This window comes from Triturus cristatus, chromosome 9 (genome assembly GCF_964204655.1).
Source record: "Triturus cristatus chromosome 9, aTriCri1.1, whole genome shotgun sequence".
NCBI classification, from domain to species: domain Eukaryota; kingdom Metazoa; phylum Chordata; class Amphibia; order Caudata; family Salamandridae; genus Triturus; species Triturus cristatus.
In genome coordinates, this window is record NC_140592.1 from 18392884 (window position 1) to 18410365 (window position 17482).

Genomic DNA, 17482 nt, shown 5'->3' on the forward strand with positions numbered 1-17482 from the left:
ATTTGCAAAATCATTCTGTTTAAAAACGCTGGTGGTCTATACAGTATCCATTTAGTAAAACAAATTGCATTATACAAAAGTTTTCTTCTTTAAGAATGGAATAATTACAGCGATTTGTAATGTTTCTTGTAAAGCGTAACTACTCACCCGTAAGGGTCTCAAGGCGCTGTGCTGATGTTCAACGTCTCAGTTGAACTAGTCAGGTTCTCAGTTGGCCGCCATTTCGGAATGATTTTTAGGAGAACTCTTATCTCTTTCATTTCCGCCGGCCTATTTTTAAAAAATCTTACTGATCTGTATGAGGTTGTCTCTTCAAAATCATCAATTAGTTCCAGTCTGACCACTGCCTCTTTCTGGTCTATGTTCTTTAATAAATACAGCATTTTATTGCAAGCCCATACCCTTGCCCCTTTACAAAATCTATTATGCGGGGCAACAATTTGGGCATGTTTTCCATGTATCCTTGTTTAAGAAATATACCACATAAGTATATTATAATGTCTTATAATCGAGTGTACGCATGGAATAGCATAACATATCTAAACGTTTGTTTTTTCTTTTTCAATACTCAACGTCACTGTTTTAAATCAAACGTTTTTGGTGTCTTAGTTAAATACAGAAATTCCACTATTTTATATTGTGCAAGCACTTTACTCATAAAATTATTATCTAATATGTTATAAACCAATTTTATGTTATGTAACAGGCAAATAATTATTTAGACTTCACAAAGTGATATTGTTTCACGTCAGGCAGGGCCAGCCCTCCTCCATTTGCTGGTTTATTTACTATATTTAATGTCAGCATAGGTGCTTTATTGGCGCAAATAAATGCAGAGAACAATCCCTCAATTTTTCTGAAACATTTAATGTGCAATGAACAAGGAAGTGCTGCATGTATGGAATTTAATAGTGGTAAAACCTACATTAGAATCAGCACTATTCTACCTAAAATTGAAATTAGGAGAGGTTTCATTTTGTAAATAAGACTTGATTATGTCAAACAATGGTATATAATTTACATTGAAAAGGTCATCATAGTTGTCAATATTCCCAGATATCTCTATAACTTCCAATTGACCAGAGACCGCAATTCTGGAAGTAAAGTGTCCGTCTTGTAATGGCGTATCAAAATGTTAGTCTTCAACATATTTTATTCTATCCTTACATCTCCTGAAAGTAATAAAACATATTTAAAATTCCATTCTGAACTTCTAAATCAGTTATTACAAAAAAGCACAATTTCATCTGCATACAGTTTAATTTTAGACATCTTGTCAATAGAGGCCATCACTAACATATCATCTCTTACGGCATAGCAAGAGGTGCACTAACAAATGTAAATACATTCGGAGACAGGCGGCCAAACACTATGCCAGGGCCGGTTTTGGTTCCCAGTCCGGCCCTGATGACAGGGGTCCGACGCGGACCCCCAAAGGCAACCACCCAGACGATTTGCGAGCTGGACACTCTGGCTCGCACAGGAGGTCCGAAGCATGCATCATACTGGGTCGGTCGTGAATCGCATCCATTGCATGCCACGGTTAGCTTACGACCGAGACGTACGGAGCGGTTCGGACCCGGAAACGAGTCGGTTGGTGAATTTCATGTAGCTCGCATCGTACTTGCACGCTCGTACAGCTGTACGAGTCGGGCGGAAAACACGCGTACGGCGCGTAGTTTTTCCGGCCGGATTGCGTTCGGTGCCCTTCCGACCCGGATTGGAATCGGCCCCCCAGTGTTGGAATTGGAAAGCTCTCAAAAAGTGTTACAGCTCACAAATAGCCACTTTTTGCCAGAGGCCACTTATCTTTTCATAATGCTGAAGGATCATACAGTGGATGGTTTTACAATCCGTGATTTGAACATTTGTCTCAGTGTCGTAATGGTATTCTTTTTTTTTTTTTTTTTTTTTTTAAAGAAACCTTTATTTGACTTCAAAGAGTTACAGACATGGGCCTACAACCCCTTGGGCCGGCCACTCATTAGCATGAGACGTATCATTTCACCGTTATACAGATTGGTCAATCCGAGGATCCCGTCAGTCCATCAGCACTCCCAGTGAAGGCAGAAGCAGTAGTTGAGTGACAATATTAAATACGGTTTCGGTTTTCAATTTAAAACAAATAAACATTACACACAAACAAGGCAATAGGCAGTGTGAGTATCAGGACGCGCTCCCCGGGGTAGGAAATCAATGACCTGCGGCAGGGAAGGGAGGGGGGCCCGGGAACAGAGGAAAAATCAAACTGTAACCTACTCATAACCTAACAGATGAGGAATGGTCAGCTAGGGGGACAAAGGGACATCCAATACAATAGCCAGAGGAGGGGCGCAGATGTCTCCGCGATAAGAATTCCACAGACCCCACCCCCAGTCCATTTCCTAGGCTTGCCTCTCGCTACATACACCGTCTTTTCCCTAAACATGCACCAATCCATATTCTCCTTCCACACCGAGACCCTGGGCGACCTGTGGGAGCCCCATAACTGTGCGATGTCGCGTTTAGCCACCATATTTCCCAAAGTCGCCCAATGCGTCTGCGCCACATTATAATCGGTTGGCTCCCACACATTCAGCAGGCATCTCCTAGCTTCTGGAAGCAGAGCAACATGAGTGACCTCTTCCATTACAGCATGCACCCGACGCCAAAAGCGAGCCACCTCAGGGCATTCCCATATAACGTGAAGGAAAGTACCCAGCGAGCCACAGCCACGCTTACACATCCCATCCACGGAGAAACCCATGCGCATCAGGCGGGGACCAGTGACATACACTCTATGGAGTATCTTTAGTTGTACGAACCGAAGGCGGGCCGGAATTGCCACCTCCCTCGGGGAGGCTATTGCCGAGACCCAGTCCTCATCATCTAATTCCAAACCGTCAGCCACCCAGGTCTCCCTCAAGTGGGTCAACAGGTCTGCCCGGTCGTTGATAAGCTTTTTATAGATCAAGGAGATTGTGCTGTCAGGCACGTAGCCATCGAGCACCCTGTCCTCCAGTGGGGAATTTTCCGGGATAGCAGTAGCATCAGGGAAAACCGAGCACAATGCATGACGGACCTGAGCATACCGGAAGTACTCCCTATCATTCAGCTTATATTCCGCTTTCAGCATTTCAAACGTTTTAAACTCCCCTTTCACCCAGAGATCACTCACCTTACATATGCCAATCATATCCCATTTCTCAAATCCTTTAGTTCTCCACAAACAGCCCAGCCTTTCTGAGGCATACAATGGAGTCGCTCGAGTCAGGCGGTCCTTCCAACCCATCGCAGCATTAGCAGCATGCCACACACGTACCGCTATCTTGGTTGGGCCTGTCAACTGCACACCCGGAGACTTCGAATAGAGTGCTCTATTATAATCCCCCCCAGGCAATAGCATTTTATCCATCTCGAACGCCAGGTTCAGGGCCGGTCCGTACATCCCGTGGTTCACCGCCGCCAATTGGGACGCCCAATAGTATCGCTTGATATCGGGGAGTGCAATACCCCCATCATACCAAGGGAGTGTCAATTTTGAGAGAACGATTCGCGATCGCCCGTCCCAAAACAACTGCCTCTGCAAGCTCTCCACCTCACGGAAGTAGCGGGCCGGTATGACGTCGAGTGTATTTTGCAGTGCATACAGGAATCGTGGTAGCGACATCATTTTAAACAACGCCGCACGTCCGAGCGGCGAAAGCGGGAGCCGTCGCCACCCCGAGACGTCGGCCCTCAGTCGTTGGAGTCGGGGAAGTAAGTTCCGCTCATAACGGGCCACGGGGTCTAATGTTATGAATACCCCCAGGTACTTAAACCCTGACCGCGAAATCTGGATAGGGCAGCCACGCGGGAGGTGGGGAGCATCCCCAGAGAGAACATAGACGCATGACTTGGCCCAGTTAATGACCAAACATGAGTTGCGACCAAACGAGGTCAGAACATCGACTAGTACAATCAAAGACTGCCGTGGAGATGTGAGGTACAGGAGAATGTCGTCCGCATAAAGAGAGATGCGGTCCTCAAATTCAGGCGTCCACCTAATGCCGCGCAATGAGGGCTCCCATCGTAGCCAGGCAGCCAGAGGCTCCAATGCAAGTGCGAAGAGGAGGGGTGACAATGGACAACCCTGCCGCGTGCCTCTTCCCAACTCGAAGGGCGCCGACGCTCTGCCATTCACCACTACCTGAGCCAACGGCTCCTCATACAGCAACTTCACCCACCCGATAAACCCGGGGCCAAAACCAAATTTCGCGAGCGCTGCCCAAAGATACGGCCATTCTAGGGTATCAAACGCCATTGTGGCATCCAAGGATGCCAAAACGGCCGGTTCACGTATGTACGCCGCTCTGGCGAGCACTCCATGAAGACGTCTCAGGTTCAGAGCCGTATTACGGTGAGGTATGAAACCGGACTGGTCCGGATGGATCAAGTCGCCAACGACCCTAACCAGACGATTAGCCAAAACCTTAGCCAGAATTTTAGGCTCAGCATTTAACAATGAGATGGGCCTGTAAGAAATACACCGATCCCGTGGCTTCCCCTCCTTGTGAATCACGACTATTGTAGCGAGACGCTGATCATAGGGGAGGGAGCCCACGTCACGTGCCTCAAGAAACATGTCGCAGAGATGAGGCGCCATCTTGTCCGGGCGCAGCTTATACAGTTCGATGGGAAGGCCGTTGGGACCCATGGCCGTGCCAGAAGCGACCGAGCGAATGGCCAAAGCAATCTCATCAGGCGACAACATCGCATCCATTAGTACCCTGTCCGCCTCTGACAAAGACGGCAACGCAATATCTCTCAGCAACAGATGAGAGTCATCCTCAAGGCCATCCAAGACTGGAGAATATACTTCGCGGAATTAAGTCGCGAAACATTCAACAATTTCCACAGGGTCAGTCACGCGCACGCCATCCGTTCTCTCAATAACCGGCACCACTCGACTCGCTCTCTCCTTGTCCAACCATGCAATCAATTTTCCAGCCTTATCCCCCACATCGTATAAGCGCCCTTGTTGCTCTCTACTCATCACTTTGGCAGCATCAGTAACCAACGCTTTATAGTCAAGCTGCTTGAGACTGAGAACATGCAACTTATCATTCGTAACACCCAACTCCAGGTCCCCCTCCAACTGGGCTATTTCGTTTTCAAGGTGAACCACCTCTTCAGTCTTGCTTTTCTTGGAGTGGGAAATTAGAGAAAGTGCTTGCCCACGGATCACTGTTTTGAAGGCTTCCCACAACGAGACAGCAGATGACACTGACCCCACATTTTCATTGAAATAGCGCTCAAGGGACTTGACCAGGTCCGCCCGGATTTTAGGATTACGCAGGTACCAGGGGATAATCGGTGCTTCCCTCCCCTCAGCCCCGGGGGTGACCTCAACGTGCAACAGTAGTGGTGAATGATCAGAAATACCCCGGGCCAGATGTCTTGCGTCCCTAATCATCACAGCTTTGGCCGCCAGCATAAGGACATAATCGAGTCTCGATAAACTGCCATGAGCCCCTGAGTGGAAAGTGTATTGCGCCTGCCCCGGGTGCATCAGTCTCCAGCAGTCTATCAGCCCGAGGGTATCTATAAACCCACTCAGCCAGGCCTGTGCCCCCGGGAGGTCCCTGGGAGGGTGACGATCCGCTCTACCGGATGCGACAGAGTTAAAATCGCCCCCCATCACCAGAACCCCCCCCCGGGAGCCCCAAGACCATTCGCCCCAAATCAGCGAAAGTTACGGTCTGCAACCCCGGTGGGACATAAACAGAAACGAGCGAGACGGTGCTGCCCTCCCATCGGCCTACAAGTGCAGCATACCGCCCTCTATCATCATGAATCACATCGTCTACCTCCAACGGGAGAGTGGTTCTAATCAAGATGCCCACCCCGCGTGAGCCAGAAGTGAAACCAGAGTGCACAACGAGACGATATCCCCGCCTATTCATAGCATGGCAAGAATTCCCAATTAGATGCGTTTTCTGCAGAAATACAATGTCTGGCGACAGCCGTTTCAAGAACTGCAGCACTACTCCACGTTTAATCCTATCCCCCAAGCCATTCACATTCCACAAAAGTACTCTCAATCCCCTACCCCCCATCCCAACCCCGCGCACAACTCCCCCCCCCAGAGAACACGAACCCGACCACCAGTCGTATAGCGTTACGTTGCCTTGTAGAACATTCAAACAGTCCCCAACTCCCCCCTCCCCACCAACATTTCCGTTACAACTCCCCCCTCCCTGCACCCCTGCGTGAGCCCATGTAGCCCCCCCAACTTGCAGTGTGCCTGTCGCCCTAGCATTAACTAATCTACAAAAAGGAAACCCCAGAGGAGGAAAGAGCCTCACTGAGCACCCCACAACCCCCGGGCATTTAAGGATAAGGCACTGAATAGAAACATCGAACCAAAATATGGAAGTGTCATCGCAATGTTCAGTCACCGGGAACCAAAGTCTATTCCTGTCCGGCCAGGCCCACTCCGTTCTCCTCGGTCGGTCCCTCTCGACTTCGTCGCTGGGGCAGGGTATCAAGCCAATCTCCAACCTCCTCCGGCCGATCGAAAAAATGTGTCCGATCCTCAAACTCATCTCGCAACATGGCCGGAAAGAGCATCGCATATTTCAGGTCCATGTCTCTCAGTCGCCGTTTAACACCCATGAACCCCTGTCGCTGCTTTTGGACCGATTGTGTAAAGTCCGGGTAGAAACTTATGTTAGTGTTCTCAAACTTCGTCGGCCCACTCACCCTTGAGGCCTGCAGGATAGCGTCTCTGTCCCTGAAATGAAAAATTCTGGCACTGAGGGGCCGTGGGGGAGCGCCCAGTTTCAGCTTACCACCCGGAACTCTATGGGCCCGCTCGACCGCAAAGAATTTACTCAATCCCTTGGGTGCGAGATGATTGATCACGAGGACTTCCACGAAGAGGTCAGCCGCAGGGACCTCCGTTTTCTCCGGTACCCCTATTATGCGCACATTATTCCGCCGAGCCCTACTTTCAAAATCCTCCAGCCGACGGACAGACAAATCATTGGACGTCCGCAGATTACGAACCTCGGTTTGCAGGTCAGACACGTCCGTTGTCAGACTCGACGTTGTCAGACCCAAGGATTTGACCTTTTTATTCGTTTGTGAAAGGTCCGCTCTGACAAGTTTAACGTCGATCAAAACCGTGTCCAATTTATGGGCCAAGGTGTCGAATTGCTGGCCGACTGCTGCTTTCATCTCATCGATGGCGCCCATGACGTCCTGCAATGTTAACTCCGTAGACGATCCCGGGACATCCTTGGATCTCTCCGGTGACTTATGCAGGCCACTAGGGGATCCTTTTGGCTGGGTATAGCGGTCCATGTTATGAGCTCCCCGCCTCGTCGTCTTGGATTTTTGCTTGTCTCCGTCCAATCTAGCCGCCATTGTCTGATGGTCGCCAAGGTTGTCGTCCACCAAAACGATTAGCAATCCTCGGAGAGCCGATCTAGGGAGCCTCGGCGATCACAAAAGGTGGTCCAGACTAGGGTCCAAGATCCAGGCAGGATACCCGATCTTCCCACTATCAATGTATGCTGACAATCCAGGGTCCCTCCGTCAGTTTCAGCGAGGAGACCCGAAAACGAAAGTGAAAGTAGGGGGTGCGCACCGGCCCGGGTCCTGCAGGCCGTTGTTGTTCACTTTCTGCCCGGGCACCATGCCAACTCGAATCCGGGGCAAGGGCAGGAGTAGGCCGCTGACTTGAAATCGATGCTATCCCGGTTCCTGAAGTCCGATTTGAATTTGGACAACAGGTATCATCTCCGCATAGGTTCGCCTTTAGAAGCCCGTCGATAGAATCAGGATATATTCAGGATAGACGTGGGAGGTTGTGGAGGCCCTCGGGAGCCCTGTGCCTACGCGGCCATCTTGGTTGCGCGCTAGGCTCCTCCCCCCGTAATGGTATTCTTGACTGTTTTATCTCTGTGTCTGCTAGGTTGGAAACTTCCGGAATCCTCACTCTCTTCATATCCCTTCTGCAGATACCTTTACTGGACACATAACTGTGCTCATAATACTAGTTCTGCATCTGTTGCTTCGCTTGCTCAAGACCTTGATGGTTGATGCTCGTCTTATGATTGGATAATTATCGCGCACCATTTTTAACTGAAACTCTAAATTGTTCTTTAAACATCTAGACGTGTTTTTCTGCTATATATCTCTGGTTCCTATAGTGGCCCTAAAAGCAGCTTTAAAACACCCCAGACCATCTCCTTTCGTGCAGAATGCTCATGATGAAAAAAGAAAAAAAGAAAATGAGTTATTTCTGTCTTAGTTTCTAAAACCCTGTGTTCTTCTTCCGGATTTCATTTATTGATCAGCCATCTGCGGATGGACCGAGGCTTCGGAAGCTACAATATGCATCTCTACGAATGAGTGGTTTGAAAACCCATTCGGTGGTGTTTAAAATGTCTAAGGATAAAATCGTTGGATATTAAAAATAGTTGGGTCTCACTGCTGACTTGTATCCAGCAGACTGACAGGTACACTCCTGCTGGTTGGGATTTTGTTTCTCCAGGGATCCACTGGATTGAATCCCTTCTTATAGTCCTGGAATGCCTCAAGAGTTCTAGGATTATTCTGTTTGATTGATTACCGATGAGTCTGGCCTCGGACACGGATAACATTAAAACCAACCCCTAAAATTAATTTTCCCGGATCGGCCATAACAGGCTGAAACAAATCAATTAGCGGTGCTGGGAGATTATCAATGGGGACATATATCGTATCCGCTGTAATGTGTTCACCATCCAGCGGTCCGTTAGTCCACACCCGTCCACCCTCTCTATCTGTTGAGTGCCACAGACCTCCACCTGACATTGCTTCCAGAGCTGCACCCCTATGTGCGGCTCCTGATGAAGGAACAAACTCCAAGCCGCCCGTCTGCGAAACATTGAAAAACCTCCCATTTTGGCTTCATTATTTGAGTCTCTTGGATCCGAATTATATCTGGAGAATATATTATTAACCACTTTTCAATGACTTTTGTCCTACAATTATTGTTCAATCCATACACATGAAACAATATCATTTTCAGTTTGCTACTGTTCGTCATCCATCACCACCCGATGGCATCGCGTCCCAGTAATCTTTACTAAACAAAATATTAAAAATACATGAACGGGCAAAATTGCTATATATCTCTATCCATATATAAATATATGTGGTTATACATATCCTACAGGGCTGATCTGCCTCATATCTAGCCTTATTCCCAACCAGATTAGGTGCATATAAATATTATGCATAAATTATATAAAGTGTATGAAAGTGCTTAAAAAGTGCATGAAAAGGAATCCAGTGCCGCCGTATCCATAAGGTCCATGTACCGTTTACTGCTCTTATCTTTTATATGTCATCTATAGCTTTGGTTTTGTGTATCACCCACTTTCCCATTGGCTAGGTATACTAAAACACTGTACATAAAGTGCATAGACTACATAAACTGCATGATGTGTATATAGGGCATCTATTAAAAAATCGCAGGATTGAGTTTATTCTAACTAATCTAGTATTTGAACATCTTCTACTAAACCTGCGAGCTCCCCCATATTTTAAACTGCGCTTTCCCTGCCCACCCCCTGCACAACTTCGCCCTTCTCTGCAGGGCCTCCCCACTACAACCTCAGAGGAACCCCCGAATGCCACCCACCGCTGCATGATTGTTCCATTTGGGCTTGGAGTGGAGCATTACCGCACAGAGGAGCATAGGAGGAGCATAGGAGAGGTGGGGGCACACACTTATATGCCAAGAGGGGCGGGGTCTGCAAGGGCGTGGAGGTGCACACAGAGGGAATCCAAGGGCATGACTGCAGTTGGGCAGGATCACACATGGGGGCTGCAAAGGAGCAATGGCCATAGACTTAGAATGTAGGGGATATGGAGGGCAAACAAAGTCACTGCAGGAAGTGTGTGGACACCTGGGGACTGCAAGGGCAGGGCAGGGTGGTACGCAGAGGGGCAGCGGGAAGACAGAAAGGCAGGTGGTGTACTCACTTCATATGTCACACAACCACTATCACACACCAGTACATCCACATATTCAACATCATAGGTCCACACAGCCATCAGCCAATGCTAATACTCCAGGTACGTCCACACAATCCACCTAATATGCCAACCCATTGTATGTGCACACAACCAGCGATAAGCCACCACACTCACCATCATACACAAACACACAAACCATCATAAATGTACACAAGCCATATCATATGCCAACACATCTACCGTCATACGTACGCACAACCAACTTTACAGGCCAGCATACCAATCAAATTTCAATGGACTCACCATCGTATGTCAGTTAAGGTGCTGCGTCACTCTGTGTCACAGTCCGTCATACTATGTCGCCCTTAACTACTAACCCAGAATACTGGCTTATGTCTTTCATCTTTAAAAATAAATAACACCTTCCATTGCACATCTGGCTCCCCTCAGCCTACATCAACACACCCTCAATCAGACAACCACACACCCATGTTCAAATTCCTACACCCAGCAACAAACCTTTATATGCAAGAGGCAGTACACCCGCCACCATATGCCAACACACTGACATCATCCAACTACTCAAGCTCTATCATACGCCAACCAACTGACCGTCATACATGTAAACACCTACTATCATACATGCACGGATTTACCAGCATACACCCACAACTTCATGATCATAAGTAGGCCTGGGCGGTAAATTCTGTTCCGCTCGCAGAATTTGCAGAATTTGGGTAATTTCACGTTCCGCGGACAACGTGGAATTGCCCAAAATTCTGCGTTCAAGAAACCACCACATACTTGTGATCTGCACTTTCACTTAAAGAACTTAGGGGCTCATTACGATGCCGGTCGGAACGATAATCTGACTGCCATCCTCACGAGCCTTTTCCGACTGCCGAGTCCAGGAAGCTTCCCCACATTGTATTACGATGCAGCCGCTGCTACCACAGAGTTCACATCTACGATGGAGCATATATCTCAAAATATGTCACTGCAAATGCATACAAAGCTCACAATAAACGTGAATTGTACACACATGCATGGCATATGTGAGGGTATGCCTTGTGCACCATGTACCCCATTGCTGGAGTGCAGCGGAATGTGCACATTCCAGTCCATGGGGATACATACCACATAAAGACCTACTTGGATTCCAGCGCCCACAGGATCACAATCATCGGGTTTCAGCTGCCTAGGTGCAGGGGGAACCTGGAAGAAGGTATCCATGGCGGAGATTGATGGAGAGAAGTGAATTTGGGTGAGTATGCACCGTGGCTTGGCAGTCCGGGCTGGACTGTTCCCATGAGGCACAGAGTCAAGACTGATTTGCATACAGCTGGGTCTGAACTGGGTTGGCGAAGTGAGCTAAAGAACGATGATAGTTTCAACCCAGATCTGTGCACCCCAAATCCTTTGTGTCCGACGACTCAAGGCCGGATTGTCGGAAACCCTCATCGTAATACTGGTCTATGGATGCTGTTTTTCTCCGATCGCCATCTCGGTAGTCGGAGAAAATCTGTTGGAGTCGGTGGTCTTTCAGCGGTCGGTCTTATTATAGGATGCATGCATTGTAATCCGGAGGTCAAACTGACCGCTTTTGACGAGACAACGGTGGTCCAACCGCCTCCGACAGGACTGCGGGAGCTAGTCTGACGTGCATCGTAATGAGCCCCTTACTTACACAAACATTCAATCTTCTACACACTAAGAAATATAGCCATATATATTTTCAAACTTTCTCAAACATTATTAGGGGTTACTGAGATGCTATCAACACCCACGCTGCCACAATAATGCAACAACATACCCTCTATAGCACAGGGAACGTGTTTTGCCATTTTATCATGATTTAATTATGCATTTACAAATGGATATGTAGAGCACTTTACTTTAGAAACTTTATTGCATGATTTGTTAAAAACCCTTGCAAACACTGCCGATAAAAATGTTACAATATTTAAATTTGAGAAAAAAACGTGGTTCCTGTGGGTAAACGCAACCCAATTTATAAAACTCTCTTGTAGGTGCACTGTCCATAATTCCTATAAAGTCCAAGATTAAAATAGCGTTTGAGACCCGGATTAGCTAACCTATAGGCTGCTCCCCTTCTGCTGACCATTCTATTTTATTTTATTTTTCGAAAAAACTGTCCATGTGCCTAACTGCTCGAAAAAGGAGTTTGTCCAACCGCTATTACGGTAAGCAGGGGGTCTGGGTCTCAGGTCGAGAAAGCGCTGAACAGTTCCCCGCCGCTAGTTTTTTTGCAGCGCGATCCATAAACCTAACCAGTGCACAATTTAGGGTGATGTTCCGGGGATCAAAGCAGGCCAACACTGCACCTCTACATGACCTGACCTCCTTGTCGATCCAACCCTTTCGTAGAAGAGCCCTTCTTTCCTTCAAGAGGTTAGGACACAAACACAGTACATGCAGTAGATCTTCCCTATGTTGGCCTCAAAGTCGGCATGCTTCCAGGGCACAGTCTCTTTTCCATTTGGGCAGATGGCAAATCAATGGATTCACCCCCATTCTCAATTTTAAAAAGCGGAGCTTGGTGCGTGCACTGAAAGTGAGAGTTAAATAACTCTGAGGTTTAAGCTGTGCATAGGTGCTGAGCGACATCCAACCGTGACTTCTGACTGAGAGGTTAGCCCTGTCTTCTGCTGAGGAAAGCCTTTTCGTGCTGAGTTTCGCAAAGCCTCTTGAATTCACTTTGGCTTACATGTAAGTCCCAGAGCTCGCTCAGGTCGAGGATACTGAGCCCACAGAGCAAATAGCAGTGCCCAGCTAGCCATCGTCTTGTGTTCAGCTGTGCCCATAGGTGGTGATCCAGGCTGCCCTCCTTTGACACCCTTAGCTTATGACAGCTCTTTAAAAAAGTCATCTTTCGGCCCATTGACTGCAGATGCCGAATTCCAGCCTGATTTCTGCCGGAGAGGTGTGGGACGGTAGCTGGAAGGTTGTTCTAAAAACATTTTGCGACTATTTTGTCTAGTTGGCCGCAGTCTAGTCCTTTTAGCACCTCACTTCCGTAGGGTAGAGTTGGAATAACCTTTCCCTGGGCCGCCTGAATGGTTGGAGCGAAGGTCAGGCCAAATCATTTCTTGTGAACGGAGCTGAGTGCAAACGCTATCACTGTTCCTTTCATTTTCTGTTCGCCCAGTTGGTTCTTGTATCTTCCGTTATTGTTGAAGAAAACTCCTAAGTATTTGTGGCACATGGTTTCTTCAATTCTTTCCGAGTTTAAGACCAATGACAGCTTCTTGGGCCTTTCTGAGCAAACCGCCAGGATTTTAGTTTAATCTGAAGCCCATTCCTATTTGAGTATACAGTGGTTGCATCCAGGAGCCGTTGTAGACCTATCTTTGTGTGGCTTAAAAGAACCACATCATCGGCATACAATACATTTGACAGTTGGAGACTGCCTAGTTTGGGTGACTGCAAGTTAGCTAGATTAAGGGCTTCCGGGAGATCAGATAAAAATAAATAAAAAAGTATGGGTGTCAGGTCACACCCTTGCTTAAGGCCTTGCATTGTCGGAATTGGTGGTGACAGTCTGGAGCCAACTCCAATCTTGATCCTGACCCATGTGTCCTGATGCAAAAGCTGCACAGCTCTCAAGAAACTATTTGGAATGTTCAATAAAGAGAGCTTCTGCCACAGCTTTGACCTGTTGACCTTGTCAAACGCCAATTTATAATCAATAAACCCCATATAAATCGGGCCGTTACTAATCTCTGCCTGGTCAATTAAAAAGGAAAGTGCCATAAGATTGACCATGGTGCCGGTATTACTTGTAAATCCGGTTTGGTTTGGTGGAATTATTGAGCGTGCCTCGGCCCATGCCCGGAGTGAGTTTAGCAGTATCCCCGCGAAGTACTTCGCTTCGTTCTCAATTAAAGCAACCAACCAATAGTTGCATGGGGATTTTTTGTCTCCTCCTTTAGAAATTGGGACGAAGATCGATCCTTGCCATGAGGGCGGAATGGTGTTCCTTTCAAGAATAGTCGAATAGGGGGAGGAGCCAAGATGGCGACCGGGACGGCAGCGTAGATTCCCGGCTCCGTGAACCTCCGCACCCCGCACGGATATCCTGCATGAGATCCTTATTCTGCGCCACGCGATCGTGTTTGTAAACGAAAGTGGCAACCGATCGTGTGATCCTGAGGTTTCTGACTGCAGTACCGCCGGAGAAATCAGCGATTGAACTTTGCGGCCCGTGCGGTCCCGAAGCCGGGACCTCGAGTGGACGCCTTGGCCGGGCGGCAGTTTAACAACAGCGGCCTGTGGTGACTGGGTGGAGTCGGTCCGCCGGAGTGTTGCTCCCATCGGCCTGCATTTTGCTGTGGTCGCTCCCCCCCTGCTGAGCGCTGCGGACCGAGGACATGCCCGGGTGTGCGATTCTCGGATTCTGTGGTGTTTGCCCCTGCCTTTGACTGTGAGCTGCCCGGGCGCCGTCCCTGGTTCGCCCTGATCCTTGCGGGCTGCTCCCGGCTTTTTGCGGGAGCTGGTCCGTGGCGGAGACGACTATTGCCCGTGACCGCGCAACGGTTGCATCTGTTCCTCCCCCAGGATCCTTGTCTTCAGCGACGTGGACCTTGAGGCGTTGGTCCCGGGGTCCTGGCCCCAATACGAGTCGGGCCTTCCCAGCGGCCCTTTTGTCACTATGCAGCCTACCATCCTGTCCGCTGGGACGCAGCGGGACTGGGGGTGTGTGACGGTCGGAAGTGTGGCAGAGCGATCGGAGAGAGCTGCCCTGGGGTACGGCGACCTCCTGGAGGCCCTTGGTGCCCTTCATTACTCCTTGGCTCATGGCGCCGGGGTCCTGGGGAGGAAGCTAGATGGTGTGGTATCAGCGTTGGGACAGTGGCGGCATGCTGGTCCACCAGTACACAGTGGCTTTCCACACTGCACACAGGAGGAAGATGTTGCGGCCCCCCCCGCGATTAGTGTACAGCCGGACACTCCGGACAGTATGCTACCGTGTGGTCGGCTAACTGTGGGCTTGATCTGTTCCGGAGGTGTTGGACCTGAGCGGAAGATGGAGGCCTTGTCCCGTGCGCGGTCTCTGGCGGCCCAGGGACGATTCCGGCAGCGTGTGTCTCATTCGACTGCTTCAGCCTGTCTGGACCTTGTGTGCAGTGTAAATCCTGGGGCAGCACTGGAAAAGACGCCCCCCCATGAAGCGGTCCGTGCTGATGCTCAGAGTCTTCCACCCCACCTGTGTGCGTCGCTTCCCGACTGTTTTTGGACACTCCTGTACCTTGGGACATCGGACATGGTGCTGGGTCGAGGGGCAGGCATGGGCAGAATTGCAAAGAGCGGTCAAGGCTGAGGCTGATCCGTCGGGAGTGGTCACCTAGTAGACAGGCGGACTCATGGTTGCGTGCTCTCATGGTTATTCGCATAGTTGGTGCATAATGCTCCCCACTCCCCCCCTCCCTTTTTTGATATGATCAACTTGGTGTTGCTAATTGTTTGCCGTGGGGAGACTTTACCGTGCGGGAGAGAGAAGCCGGGGGTATGTTTTGAAGGCCCTCCTCCAGTTTTATTACATTTCTTCCGCCCCCCCGTCTGGGGGGGCTCTTTCTTACTCCTTTTTTCCCTGTCTCTTCTATATTTCGGGTCTAGTTCCAGGGCGACAGGCACACTGCTGGGGGGTGGGGCCATACTCATTCGCAGAGGTGCAGGGTGGGGGGATGGGGGAGGGGACTCTTTAGTCTTTATCTCTTTTTCCATGGCCTCCTTTTTCTTCTCTGTTTTCTTTTTGTTTGTTTTTCTGGGATCAGCGCGGTACACCTCTCTTATCGTGAATTGCTTGCTCTTAATGTGTGCCACAGTTTCCGGGGGGTTCGCTGGGCTTTAGGTACGGGGACCTGTAGGCGCAACTATCTTTGATATTTCTCCCTATCCGTACTTTCCCGTGTCTGCGCCATTGATTCAATGTATTGCTGCTTGCTGCTTGCGTCTCTTATCCTAGCCCTTATCGCTGTTGGGAAACTGTTTGGCACCTGATCCTACTGTTTTGTTTTATTATAAAATGAAAAACCTTTTCTCTCCTGGTGTCCTACCTGAGCGGCTCATTGGCCGGACTATACTGTATTGTAGACTTTGCTCTCCGAGGTGCCGCCTGTGTTTACACGTGCTTTTATTGTTCTGATTGCTTAGCGGCCGGCCCCGGGGGGTTGTAGGCCCATACGTGTAAATGATTGAAACGTCAGTAAAGGTTTTTCAAAAAAAAAAAAAAAAAAAAAAAAAAAAAAGAATAGTCGAATAGAGCGAAGCTAGCTGAGAAGCCCAGAAAGCAGGAGCCTCCTTAAACAGGGCTGAGGGGATGCCTCTTGATGCTGGGGCCCCATCTTTTCAACCTCAATCTGCTTTTGGATTTGGACCTCCGAGGCTTTGCTGCCCTCCGTACCAGTAGTAAGTGTAGTGGACAACCCAATCTACCCTTGAGGGCTTGGGCAAAGTAAATGGACAGGTATGTGTGCCTTCAAGGGATTTATTCTGATATTTAATTTGATTATTCACTATCTTTGTTATGCGCAGGATATAATAATATAGCCGTAACTCAGGACCTGCAACCGGCGTATCTTTAAGCCGCAAGCCTATGCAATGTTTATGTAATGTAATGTAATGAGGTGCTTATATAGTGCTCTATCACCCGACGGGTATCCTGGCGCTTAAAATTCGTACTGGCTTTATTAAATCTGCGCTCTGTTTAATGAAAAGGGCGTTTACTTCTCTGGCATATATTCACGCCATAGCGCTTGGGAGTCTGTGATCTCCTTACGAAAATGCCGGTCAGGGGAATAAACGTTGATACGGAAACGTTTGTTCCCCCGGCTGGCATTACGGCTGTAATACTGTGGCTGATACTTGAGAATCATTTTCACACACTGCTGATTTCAGGGGTCAACTGCTTTCAATACATTTCAGTCCTGAAGATAGTCTCATCGACGCAAGCCTAGAGACTGAAACGTCGACACAAACACCTTTTCTCCAAAATGTATGTTTGTACTTAGACTGTGAGAAAGTGTTTACAATTGGAATTGTGAAGGTTGGAATATCAAATTGTTGCCTTCTCATTGTATGTATTATTTGGAGTACCCTTCATGAAATTTCAAAGATAAAATTGATTATTTTTAGATACAACCGTTTTTTGCTGCTTGTGAGAAGTTGGCCTGGCATATGCTGGTCACTAGTTATAGTGGCCACCTTGTACCAGTCCAATTCGACTCTTATGGTAGATAGGTTTAAGACAACCTTTTAAAGAAAGCTATCCTAGTGGTAGCTGTGGAGAGCTGCCTTCAGGCTAAGCCTCTGAGGAATGTAAAGCAGCTTGTTTTACCTTATAATCTCTTGAATTACCAAATGAAAGGACACCACACAGGTATATAAATCAAATATATATGTATTTATTTCTAGACACACTCTACTAATCTCTTTATGAGATTAGAAGTCAGGAACACATTCAAATATC